The 11723-nt window shown below is 31.1% G+C and overlaps 1 long non-coding RNA gene across 1 annotated transcript; it reads left to right on the forward strand.

The window, feature by feature from the left end:
* Window positions 1-3337: 3337 nt before the first annotated feature.
* LOC127724848 (uncharacterized) lies at window positions 3338-11446 on the forward strand. Its single transcript, XR_007992755.1, has 3 exons — window positions 3338-3708; window positions 5438-5545; window positions 11339-11446. It is a non-coding gene; the product is annotated as an uncharacterized LOC127724848 (long non-coding RNA).
* The last annotated feature ends 277 nt before the right edge of the window (window positions 11447-11723 follow it).

Genomic DNA, 11723 nt, shown 5'->3' on the forward strand with positions numbered 1-11723 from the left:
CCAACAAAATGACATCTGGGCGAACAGGGATAAAACTTTCAAGTACGATTATTGTATTTAAAACGCATAGCTTAACCGATATACATACAGGATTTGGTGTTTCGAGCACAAAAAGTAAAATAGCAAAAATACCGAACTCTGAGGAAAATACAAAACGGAAAGTCCGTAATCAAATGGCAAAATTAAATTAAAGTTCAAACACATCAAACGAATGGATAACAACTGTCATATTCATAACTAGTTACAGCCATTTTCTTAGGTAGACAATTATAGATTGAACCTGGTTTTATAACTACCTAAACCTCTCACTTGTATGACAGTCGCATAAAATTTCTAATATATTAACAACGATGCGTTAACAAAACAAACAGACTTAATAGGTAAGATTTCAAAAATTGGGGTACTAAGTGTGTACTTCCAGTATATACGTACTGACAAAATGTTTGATGACTGACAGGTAAGGTACATTGACAGAGTATGTGCATCTTTTATGATCGCTAGAAATTTATGTCATTTACGTTGGTAGTAAAACTCTTTTAGTTAACTCTGATTTATAACACCATCAAAATAACGAATGCTATGGAAAACATGAAAGCTTATTCACGTAGTATCTGTTAACTAACGGACCCGTTATCTTAACGGAGATATTACCAACCAGTATTTCAGTTAAAGTTTACGTGGTATTCACAAAACTTTCCGTAACCATTGTAATGGGTGTACTGTTAACAGGTTTGTTGGTTAAATTAAATCAGGCTTTTTGGATGAGGTCTAGTGTTTTCATTGGGTTAGAGATCAACTGATGAGTACATTTCAAAGACTAGTTGTTCACATTTTCACCACAATAAGAAAATTAACAGGAAAATTTTGACTTTTGTTTTTGCAGTAATACATATTTTTTGCTGCTATACCTGTACATCTAACAAAACAAAATTAATCAATCTATGTTAATGGTGTGTTCCTTTGTTCATTTAGAAATTAGAAAAATCTCAACTTATCATGTAATTTATTGACCTTGTGGTAGCGTGCACACCTCAAATGCAGGAGTTCGGTGTTCGATTCTTTGACAAGTCAATCAAAAGACCCTAAAGGTAGTACTTGCTACGTTTCCCAAAGAATGGTACACTTTTTTAAGTAAGACCAATGTATTGTCTGCTACTAGTTAGAAAAATTAGTCATATTAGGAATGACATGTCTTCTTGTCAACTGTTATCTTGTGAAAAAGAAGATACTGCCAATTTGAATCATGTCTGGTACAAAACAAGGATCGTGATGAGAATTATCTAGTTAACATGCTAATATCGTCCTTACTACGATTTGATATTAAAAACTGGACGCTAAGCATATCACTAATAAATCAACACTCATAGACATCATGGGAATCATTATTAGGATAATCGTAGCAAAATCCTGAAACATGGCACAATGTTAACACTATACATGTATATTGTACCGTAGGATTAGGAAGTTTATTGGTGTTACGGGAAGTTTCATGGGCAAAGCCAATATGCGACGAACAGCAGATCATTGTTGATTATCTTTGTCGCTTCATTAAACGAGGGGATAATGACAGCTGTGTTATGGTATCATGGAATCATTTACCCACAATCAAAAAGAAAAAGCAACGAAAAAAGGAAAAAAGAGTACATCAGGCTATAGTATTGATGCATGAACGTTGTTGAAAATGTTCGACCAGGAACACACCAATTATCCGTATATGTATGAGACTACATCGGAGAAGTTAAGAATAGACAACATAATAAAAATATCTTATAAATTTCATATTCCTTTTAAGTAGCAAAATATTATGACGAGTAATCGTTTTAGAAAGCAAACTTAAATTTTAAATTCATGCGAGGAAACTTTTAATTACAATCGATGGATGTGGCATTTAGTCCAGTCTATCTAAGCAGAAAAGGCTGAAAACAAAACAAGGATCGTGATGAGAATTATCTAGTTCACATGCTAATATCGTCCTTACTACGGATTTGATATTCAAAACTGGACGTTAAGCATATCACTAATAAATCAACTATCATAGACATCATGGGAATCATTATTTGGATAATCGTAGCAAAATCCTGAAACATGGCACAATGTTAACACTATACATGTATGTAGTGCCGTAGGATTAGGAAGTTAATTGGTGCTACGGGAAGTTTCATGGGCAAAGCCAATGTGCGACGAACAGCAGATCATTGTTGATTATCTTTGTCGCTTCATTAAACGAGGGGATAATGACAGCTGTGTTATGATATCATGGAATCATTTACCCACAATCAAAAAGAAAAAGCAACGAAAAAAGGAAAAAAGAGTACATCAGGCTATAGTATTGATGCATGAACGTTGTTGAAAATGTTCGACCAGGAACATACCAATTATCCGTATATGTATGAGACTACATCGGAGAAGTTAAGAATAGACAACATAATAAAAATATCTTATAAATTTCAAATTTCCTTATAAGTAGCAAAATATTATGACGAGTAATCGTTTTAGAAAGCAAACTTAAATGTTAAATTCATGCGCGGAAACTTTTAATTACAATCGATGGATGTGGCATTTAGTCCAGTCCATCTAAGCAGAAAAGGCTGAAACCTAAACTTAATTGGTACAGAAACCACTAAAGTTTTTTGTGTTAAGGATGTCATCATATTTGATATAATAAAAATCTACATCAATATAAAAATGTCGGAAAGGAATAAAATTTGGTTAAAATAATCGTTTTTTTTATTTTTTAAACCATAAAGACTAAGAAATTTTAATTTTAATGTAAGAAAGAAATGCAGAACCATGATAGTTTATCCCTTTTTTGAAACACAAAAAAACACGATTGTTTTTAGAAACTGATTAAATGTCATGACCAGATTTGAGTTTTTTTTAGACAGAAACTAAGATTTTATCATCATATTATGGAAAAAAGGAAACTGGAAACTTTATCAAATGTGAATCTATTGTTAACATAACAAATATAATTATTTACGGAAACTAAAATTTTTATCACGAATTCTCCGAAAACAAGAAAATATAACATTCGTTTGCTCTGTTTACGCTTTTGATTTTGCCATTTGATTAAGAACTTTTCGTTTTGAATTGTACTCTGAGTTCAGTATTTTCGTGATTTACTTTTTTAATAGCTAGATTTATTTTCCACTTGTATGACACCGTGTCTTCACGTATGTTCGCACTTAAACAATATGAATCTACAAAAATAAGGTGAATGTTCGAAGGCTTTTCTTTGATCTTTTTATATTTTAACCTTCATATTTGTGTTGTTATCATACCAAAACAAGTGTGGATGTTATACATTCATGCTGTCTTTTTTTATCAACAGAATTACAACTTGGTAAGGAAGAAAAAGAAATCTGGTCAAGATGTCCAAAGCAACTCCGAACGTATATGTCAACAATATGTTCAATGAAGGAATAACAGACGATGGTGAAGACTATGAAGACTGCTTTAGTCCTGAGGATCAATCCGATTACGAAGACGTGAACCCGATTCCTAAAAGTAGTCCTCTTAAAACTAACGTTAATATTGCACACAATATAACCAACAATCAGTCCATACAAGATAATTTTCGCAGTCTAATGAAGCAAGTTCCAGGGCGTTTGCTATTATTAATTATTTGCTTTCTGCTCACAATAACCGTATCCAATGTTGTCACCTTCAAAACAACAAAAAACAAGTTTTCGGAAAAGAAAACACAGCGTAAGTAAATAAAGAAATTATTTCATCGAATAAAAAGTTTTATATTTGTAGTTAAACATGCAAAAACGCAATTTTTCCCGATGAGACATTAAAACGAAAATAAAAACACCAAAAAGCTTGCATACGAACACGTGTACGGGTACTGTATGTATCCTATTGATTGATTGTTGGTTGCTGAAATGTCAGGGTTGTTTGGAATTAGAGAATCATCACAATTGTATGCAAACTACAATTTCTCATTATTAATGTAAAAGTAACATCATTTGAATAGATACGATTATTTTTATAATAAGTTTCGCTGTTTAGAAATTCCTACAATATTCGAAACACAAGGGGTTTTCTAGTCCTTAGCATTTATTACCTTATCTGTATTTAGCAAAACATTTTTTTTAATTTTTTGGGTTCAATTATCTTTTTATCATAATTTATGATTTGAAATTTCTACTATTTCGATTCGAGAATCACTAGAAAGACTAATAAAGACGAAAGCGTGTCTTTTTTTAACTAAAATTATAAGCCTGGTATCATGTATCTATCGTTTAATTTATGACATAGGTAATGTTTGCAGACAACCGGTTTTTGATCCTTTACCTTTGAAGTAGAATTCACACTTTCCATGGTTCCTTGGTACTGTTTACTTAAATGGAACAAATAAGTAACTTTGTACAGTTGATAATAAGTAGATTCATCTGTGTGTTTCCCTAAATACTCAGTGGAGTGTAACAGGGTAAATCAAGAGAAGCTTGGACTCTTGGTGAGAGTTGTAGCAAGCAAGAATTAATGAAAAATATTATTATATTGTTAAAAAAATAATAATTATAAATTGTTATTTTTACACTTTTGGTTTTAAATGATCTTAGTGATTGAATTGGTTTTCCACACAACGTTTTCGATTTTAGTGCAACATTTGAGTCTTGAGTCCTGAATTATAATCTGGGTATGTTCGTTTTTTCTGATATAAATATGAAAGTTATACTGTCATCTGCTGCCTGCTTCTGACAAAAGTTCCGGGCTAACAAGGACACCATGACAAAAAAAAAAGCGACAAACATATTAAAACTGGACAATTTGCAATCGGAATGCACTGGGCTGTTTAAAGATATTCAAATGAGAAGCAAATTGTCTACCAGCACACATTGCATTACTTATTTAAGAATCGACACATCTTAAGTCGCTTTTGGTTACTCTAGATATATAAGATGTTTAATGTTTTGTTGTCTTTCCGATTGAAACACTTTCTCTCGGCTATCATTTTTCCGAAATAATATTGCATTTAACATGATGGCCAATGACACTAATATTCACCAGAGTAAACATTAATTGTAAGTAAGAAATTATAGTCCACTGTACGGTCTTCAACAATTAGAAAAATCAGTTATAAAACGCAACGACATGAAAATGTGAAACAATTCAAACGAAAAAAACTAACGGCTAATTCATTACAAAAAAATTTACTGAACACAAATATGACATAAAGGAGAAAACAACAATCACTGTATTACAGGCTTCTGACTTTCGAAAGACACATAAAGAATGTGCCGGGTTTTAACTTGTTTATAAGCACTTAACTCTCATTCAAATTTGGGACAGTGGTGCAAGAAAAAAGTCTTTTGTCATTTCAAAGGGTAAAAACACTTGTCCAAATTGGCATCGTAAATGGTCAATGCATATGGTTGGACTTCTGTGTTATATTAACTTATATAATTACTTTAAACGCACATCTTTACAGACTTATTATGCAGTTCACTCCCTTGTTTGAATGGAGGCTTATGTGTAAATGACGAGGAACAATACTATTGTAGCTGTACTCGGGGTTTCTCCGGTAAAAACTGTGAAGGTAATTTAATAAAATTAGTGGTAGTAACAATTACAGTCTGGAAGACTAAAATATATCTGAAAAGAAAGTTAAAAAAAATAAATTAAAATAATCGGCATTATATTCTCGAACTGCTTAAACCAACAAATTAATTTTTAAGATTTCTTTCTGGACGATGCAAATATAATATTAAGGTGAATACTGTCGTTTTTGTTTAAGTAGTTCGATATTATGGTAAGGTTTCTTGTAATTCATTTTTACATAATTACGTTTTACAATAGTCATATTCAGAAGAGATAATTCATATTCAACTATGTGATTCAGTGTACTTGAAAACTCAATGAAGATGTATGTATTCAACATTAATTTAATCATATCATTTGTTTCATTTAAACAGTTTAGGTTACCTTTCGAATTTAAAAGTTATATAGTTGTTCATTGTATTACTGTCATGCTTTTTATCAAGGCGTTTCAGTTTATGTAATAGCTAAACTGTTAAATTTAAAAAAGTTATTCATTGATTTCTTCTCATGTCATACATTTTCTAATTTCAGTGACACCTTGTACCGGGATTTAACTGTTTAAACGGAGGTTCATGTGAAGTGTTGAATGGCACGTTTCTCTGTTTATGCAAATCCGGCTTTACAGGGCTGTTTTGTGAAGGTATGTTTTTTTTTAAAGCTTGATTTAGAATAAATTGCATTCAGTTGAGAAGGAAAAACAAAAACAATTTGATATCGAAAAAACTTAATATCTATAAGAGGGTGCCAAGTTAGTAGTGATAACATCTCGTTAGCATATTTTTGTTGTTGTTGAATAAACAAATTGCTATGCTAACGTTACTGGTATAACTTTCCTCGATTTTATATTATTTTGATTTGTGTTATTGATATTGTTTATTCTTTAAGAACAGTGTATCCTATTTCTATATAATTTCAGAACAGAAACCTTGCTTATCAAATCCCTGTTTCCACTCTGCCTCCTGTACTGGTTCAGACAATAATTACACCTGCTATTGTCCAATTGGAACTGAAGGCGAACGTTGTCAAGGTGAGATAACAAGGAAAAAGATAAAATTAGGCAAATATACCACACGCCAAACTGATAGAACCTATAGTCAAACTATATTCGTTATTTGCGTTAAAGTTTTCTAGTATATGAATGAAAAGGGTCTACTTATATAGTAATGATTTATTTCGATAAATGATAACTGCCATATTCTGATATTTAAACATTTACAAAATCTTTAATTGTAACAAGAAACGCGACATATTTCATGATTCATGAAATGCTTAATGAACATAGGTTATCCGATGGAAAACGTCGGTCGTAAAGTTTCATAAATTGAGACGTTTACAATAAAAGCATAATAATATTTTACCTTAATAAGTGTCATTATTCTTTATTACTGACAAAACAACTGATATGAAGATATTACATCTATATGCTATCATACATCACGTAATGTACACCATAGACGAAGCTGATAAAGGACCGCACCACTTGACTACCGAATGCTACATTTTTTTTTGTACAGCCTAGTGCGTTGACCAATGTAAAGGCGACGACGATATCAGTACATTTGAATCCATTTAACATATTTTGTTACTGTAGGAAGTTATTTAAACATCAAATTCATATAGTCCTCCTTGTAACTTCATTACGTATAACACCTATCGAAAGAAATAAAAACTAACTGATCCAAAACAAAAACATAAATTGAAAAAAATTCGTGGAAAAGGTGATTTCTTTGCAATTTCGTCTTTTTGATTAAATTTTGACAATGTTCTGTCTTGGTGGATCTTTAGCATTGCTTTTACATGTATCATTTTCGTGCTGCTCAGTCCTTAGTTCTCTATGTTGTGTTTTGTTTACTGTTATTTGTCGTTTTGTCTTTTTCTTTTTTCTGCCACGGCGTTGTTAGTTTATTTTCGAATTTTATTCGTTTGAATGTCCCTTTGGTATATTTTGGTATCGTTTTTCATCTCTTCTTCGTTTGAGTGTGTACTTGATGGAAACATGGTCAAACTGGTAATCAGAACAATTTAAATGTTGAATGTTTTTCACATCAAAAGTAATGATATATTTCCACCGTGATTCATTTCTACTATATATTTTTTCATTTACATGTATTTTATTTTTTAGATGAATTTTACGAAGTGATAACATCACCCGGGTATCCGTCAAACTACAACAACGGCATTTATAAAACATGGAATATCGATGTTGGTGTTGGAAACACTGTCAGAATAAAGTTTTCTAAATTTGTTCTTGAGAATGGATCTGACTTTGTAAAGGTATGGTTACTACTATGATGTACAATTGGTTACAGTAAATCATTATAATTACACACATTGTTTCTAGGAATATAGAATAAAATAATTACTATGTTTTGTTTCGTTAAATATGTGGTTTGATTGACATTTGAAAAACTAATATTCAATTCGGCTGTTGGCCTCAATGAATATCATTTTTTCAAAAGTCAATGAAACCACATATTTACCTCAACAAAAGACAGTATTTCCTATATTATTCTACATAAAAATGACATAAATCAAATATTTTTTTTTATTTTCAGTCCTTTCAAATTCATAATAATTTTTTACCTTACAACTTTGTTGATCCGAACACCTCTCCAGTAATCGAGTCATTATGTTATTGTTTATGATATTCTCGTATTCTTGTCTTTCTTTTTTGTTAATGTGCTTTGTCTATATGCCTTTTGGTGTTACTTCGATATATATATAGCGTGGCTCTGTGCTATTGTAAAACATGTTTGTATGCTTGTCTTTCATTTTTGCTATGTGCTTTGTCTATATGCCTTTTTATGTTTCTTTGATACATATATGACGTGGCTCTGTACTTATACATCCCGTCATTGTGTTATTGTACTATGTTAATTTTGTGTATTCTCGTCTTAATTTTTGCTAATATGCTTAGTCTATATACCATTTTGTGCTTCTGTGTTACATATTTGTTTGTTTTTTAGTGATTTAGATTATAACACAATGTTGACTGCTGTACCCCTATTTTTGACATTTTTACCTATTATGTCTGTTTGTTTTATTCACGCATCGTTGTCAATATAATGGAATTTGATACGGCTGTCATACAAGCTAGCTATAAAACCAGGTTCAATCCACCATTTTCTACATAGAAAATGCCTGTACCAAGTCAGGAATATGACAGTTGTTATCCATTCGTTTGATATGTTTGAGCTTTTGATTTTGCCATTTGATTGGGGACTTTCCGTTTTGAATTTTCCTCGGAGTTCAGTATTTTTGTGATTTTACTTTTGTCTCTGATGAGTCTTATATAGAAGAACGCTCGTTTGAAGCAATATATCGACAGATCCACAGCTTACTTGTCAGTACTTCTATACTGACATGCAATAGCACTAAAAAAGTCGTTTCATTTTTTAGTCTATTGTTAATAAAACGTTAAAATCACTCAAAAACACTAAGATGTGTCTACCCCAGACATAAATTTCATTTGCCCTATTTGGTATATTTTTCCGATTTGTGGTTTTCGGTGCCTTTTCACTTTTGAATTAATATTGGTCTTCCAACTATGTATTAAATCATAAATCGGATATCTTTGATGATTGTTTTCATCGTTCGCTCATTTGGATGATATATAATTGAAATAAGTAAAACAGAAATATATACCATGCCCAGCATTTTTGACGATATAGGTATCTCTTAACATACAGTATCCAGTATTAAGTCTCGCTAAGTAAAAAAGTATTATATAGATGATGGTGATTCATATGAATTTCCCTTTGTGATAAATCCGATAATCTTGCATGTGAAATAACTCGTTTATTTTTACTCTCGAGACTTTCTACGCCTTTACCGGAACTACTTTTTTCACACACAGTGACCAAAAATACAATGTAAAAAGCACAACTGTGTATCAACAAGTAATTGACTATAAAAGAAACAACCGTTTCTTTTTAAGAGCTTGTCTCGCTTGAGCTCGATAAAAATAAATATCATCATTATAGATGTTGATATCATAAGTATAGATAGTGTGCTTTATACATCGTATGGCTCATATGTGGCGTGCCAAATACGGAGCAAATAAATATAAACACGGCTAATTATGGAGTGAATACACGAGAGATTGTAAACACGATAATTGTTCGGACAATAAAATAAACATTTTCAATTAAGTGAATATCTTTTCAACGAAATTATGTCCCATTTGGTAAATAACAAGTATTATACAGTTATGTGTGTCTTATAAAGCAAACCAAAAAAAAAAAAAAAACATAAAAACAAATAAACAATAAAAAAAAAGTAAATATTATGCTTTGATAGCTTCCTTTCACTCTCCTCCTTTTCTATAAAACAAATCTGCTTTTTCCAAATAATTCCCAAATATCTGATTATCTTGATTCCTATACAGCAGCCATAGTAGACCAAATTATTTAAGAAAATGATTTCGAGTTAGAAGCAGTGGAATTACCAGATTTTAATATGATAACTAGAATTTCTCACGAAAATGTCCGTGAAGCAAGTACAAATGAAAATACAAAAAAGAAAAACAGTTTCAGATATGGAATTATTTAGAGGAGACTGGTGTTATAGATGAGGTAGAAAATATGTCTGCAGAACATCTAAATAAAAAAATTTGCATTTATCTCTTTGCTGTGAAAAAAAAGATGGAAACCAATGTGAACCATCAACACTGAAAGGCTTCATGTGTAGTGTATATAGGTATCTTTAACAGAAAAATTCTGCATTAGTGCAACATTTGAGTCTTGAGTCCTGAATTATAATCTGGGTATGTTCGTTTTTTCTGATATAAATATGAAAGTTATACTGTCATCTGCTGCCTGCTTCTGACAAAAGTTCCGGGCTAACAAGGACACCATGACAAAAAAAAAGCGACAAAAGTACAACATATTAAGTCTTGACAATTTGCAATCGGAATGCACTGGGCTGTTTAAAGATATTCAAATGAGAAGCAAATTGTCTACCAGCACACACTGCATTACTTATTTAAGAATCGACACATCTTTAGTCGCTTTTGGTTACTCTAGATATATAAGATGTTTAATGTTTTGTTGTCTTTCCGATTGAAACACTTTCTCTCGGCTATCATTTTTCCGAAATAATATTGCATTTAACATGATGGCCAATGACACTAATATTCACCAGAGTAAAAATAATTGTAAGTAAGAAATTATAGTCTACTGTACGGTCTACAACAATTAGAAAAATCAGTTATAAAACGCAACGACATGAAAAAATGTGAAACAATTCAAACGAAAAAAACTAACGGCCTAATTCATTACAAAAACATTTACTGAACACAAATATGACATAAAGGAGAAAACAACAATCACTGTATTACAGGCTTCTGACTTTCGAAAGACACATAAAGAATGTGCCGGGTTTTAATTAATTTTTAAGATTTCTTTCTGGACGATGCAAATATAATATTAAGGTGAATACTGTCGTTTTTGTTTAAGTAGTTCGATATTATGGTAAGGGTTCTTGTAATTCATTTTTACATAATTACGTTTTACAATAGTCATATTCAGAAGAGATAATTCATATTCAACTATATGATTCAGTGTACTTGAAAACTCAATGAAGATGTATGTATTCAACATTAATTTAATCATATCATTTGTTTCATTTAAACAGTTTAGGTTACCTTTCGAATTTAAAAGTTATATAGTTGTTCATTGTATCACTGTCATGCTTTCTATCTAGGCGTTTCAGTTTATGTAATAGCTAAACTGTTAAATTTAAAAAAGTTATTCATTGATTTCTTCTCATGTCATACATTTTCTAATTTCAGTGACACCTTGTACCGGATTTAACTGTTTAAACGGAGGTTCATGTGAAGTGTTGAATGGCACGTTTCTCTGTTTATGCAAGTCCGGCTTTACAGGGCTGTTTTGTGAAGGTATGTTTTTTTTAAAGCTTGATTTAGAATAAATTGCATTTAGTTGAGAAGGAAAAACAAAAACAATTTGATATCGAAAAAACTTAATATCTATAAGAGGGTGCCAAGTTAGTAGTGATAACATCTCGTTAGCATATTTTTGTTGTTGTTGAATAAACAAATTGCTATGCTAACGTTACTGGTATAACTTTCCTCGATTTTATATTATTTTGATTTGTGTTATTGATATTGTTTATTCTTTACGAACAGTGTATCCTATTTCTATATAATTTCAGAA

Source organism: Mytilus californianus, unplaced genomic scaffold (genome assembly GCF_021869535.1).
Source record: "Mytilus californianus isolate M0D057914Y unplaced genomic scaffold, xbMytCali1.0.p SCAF_14, whole genome shotgun sequence".
Lineage (NCBI taxonomy): Eukaryota > Metazoa > Mollusca > Bivalvia > Mytilida > Mytilidae > Mytilus > Mytilus californianus.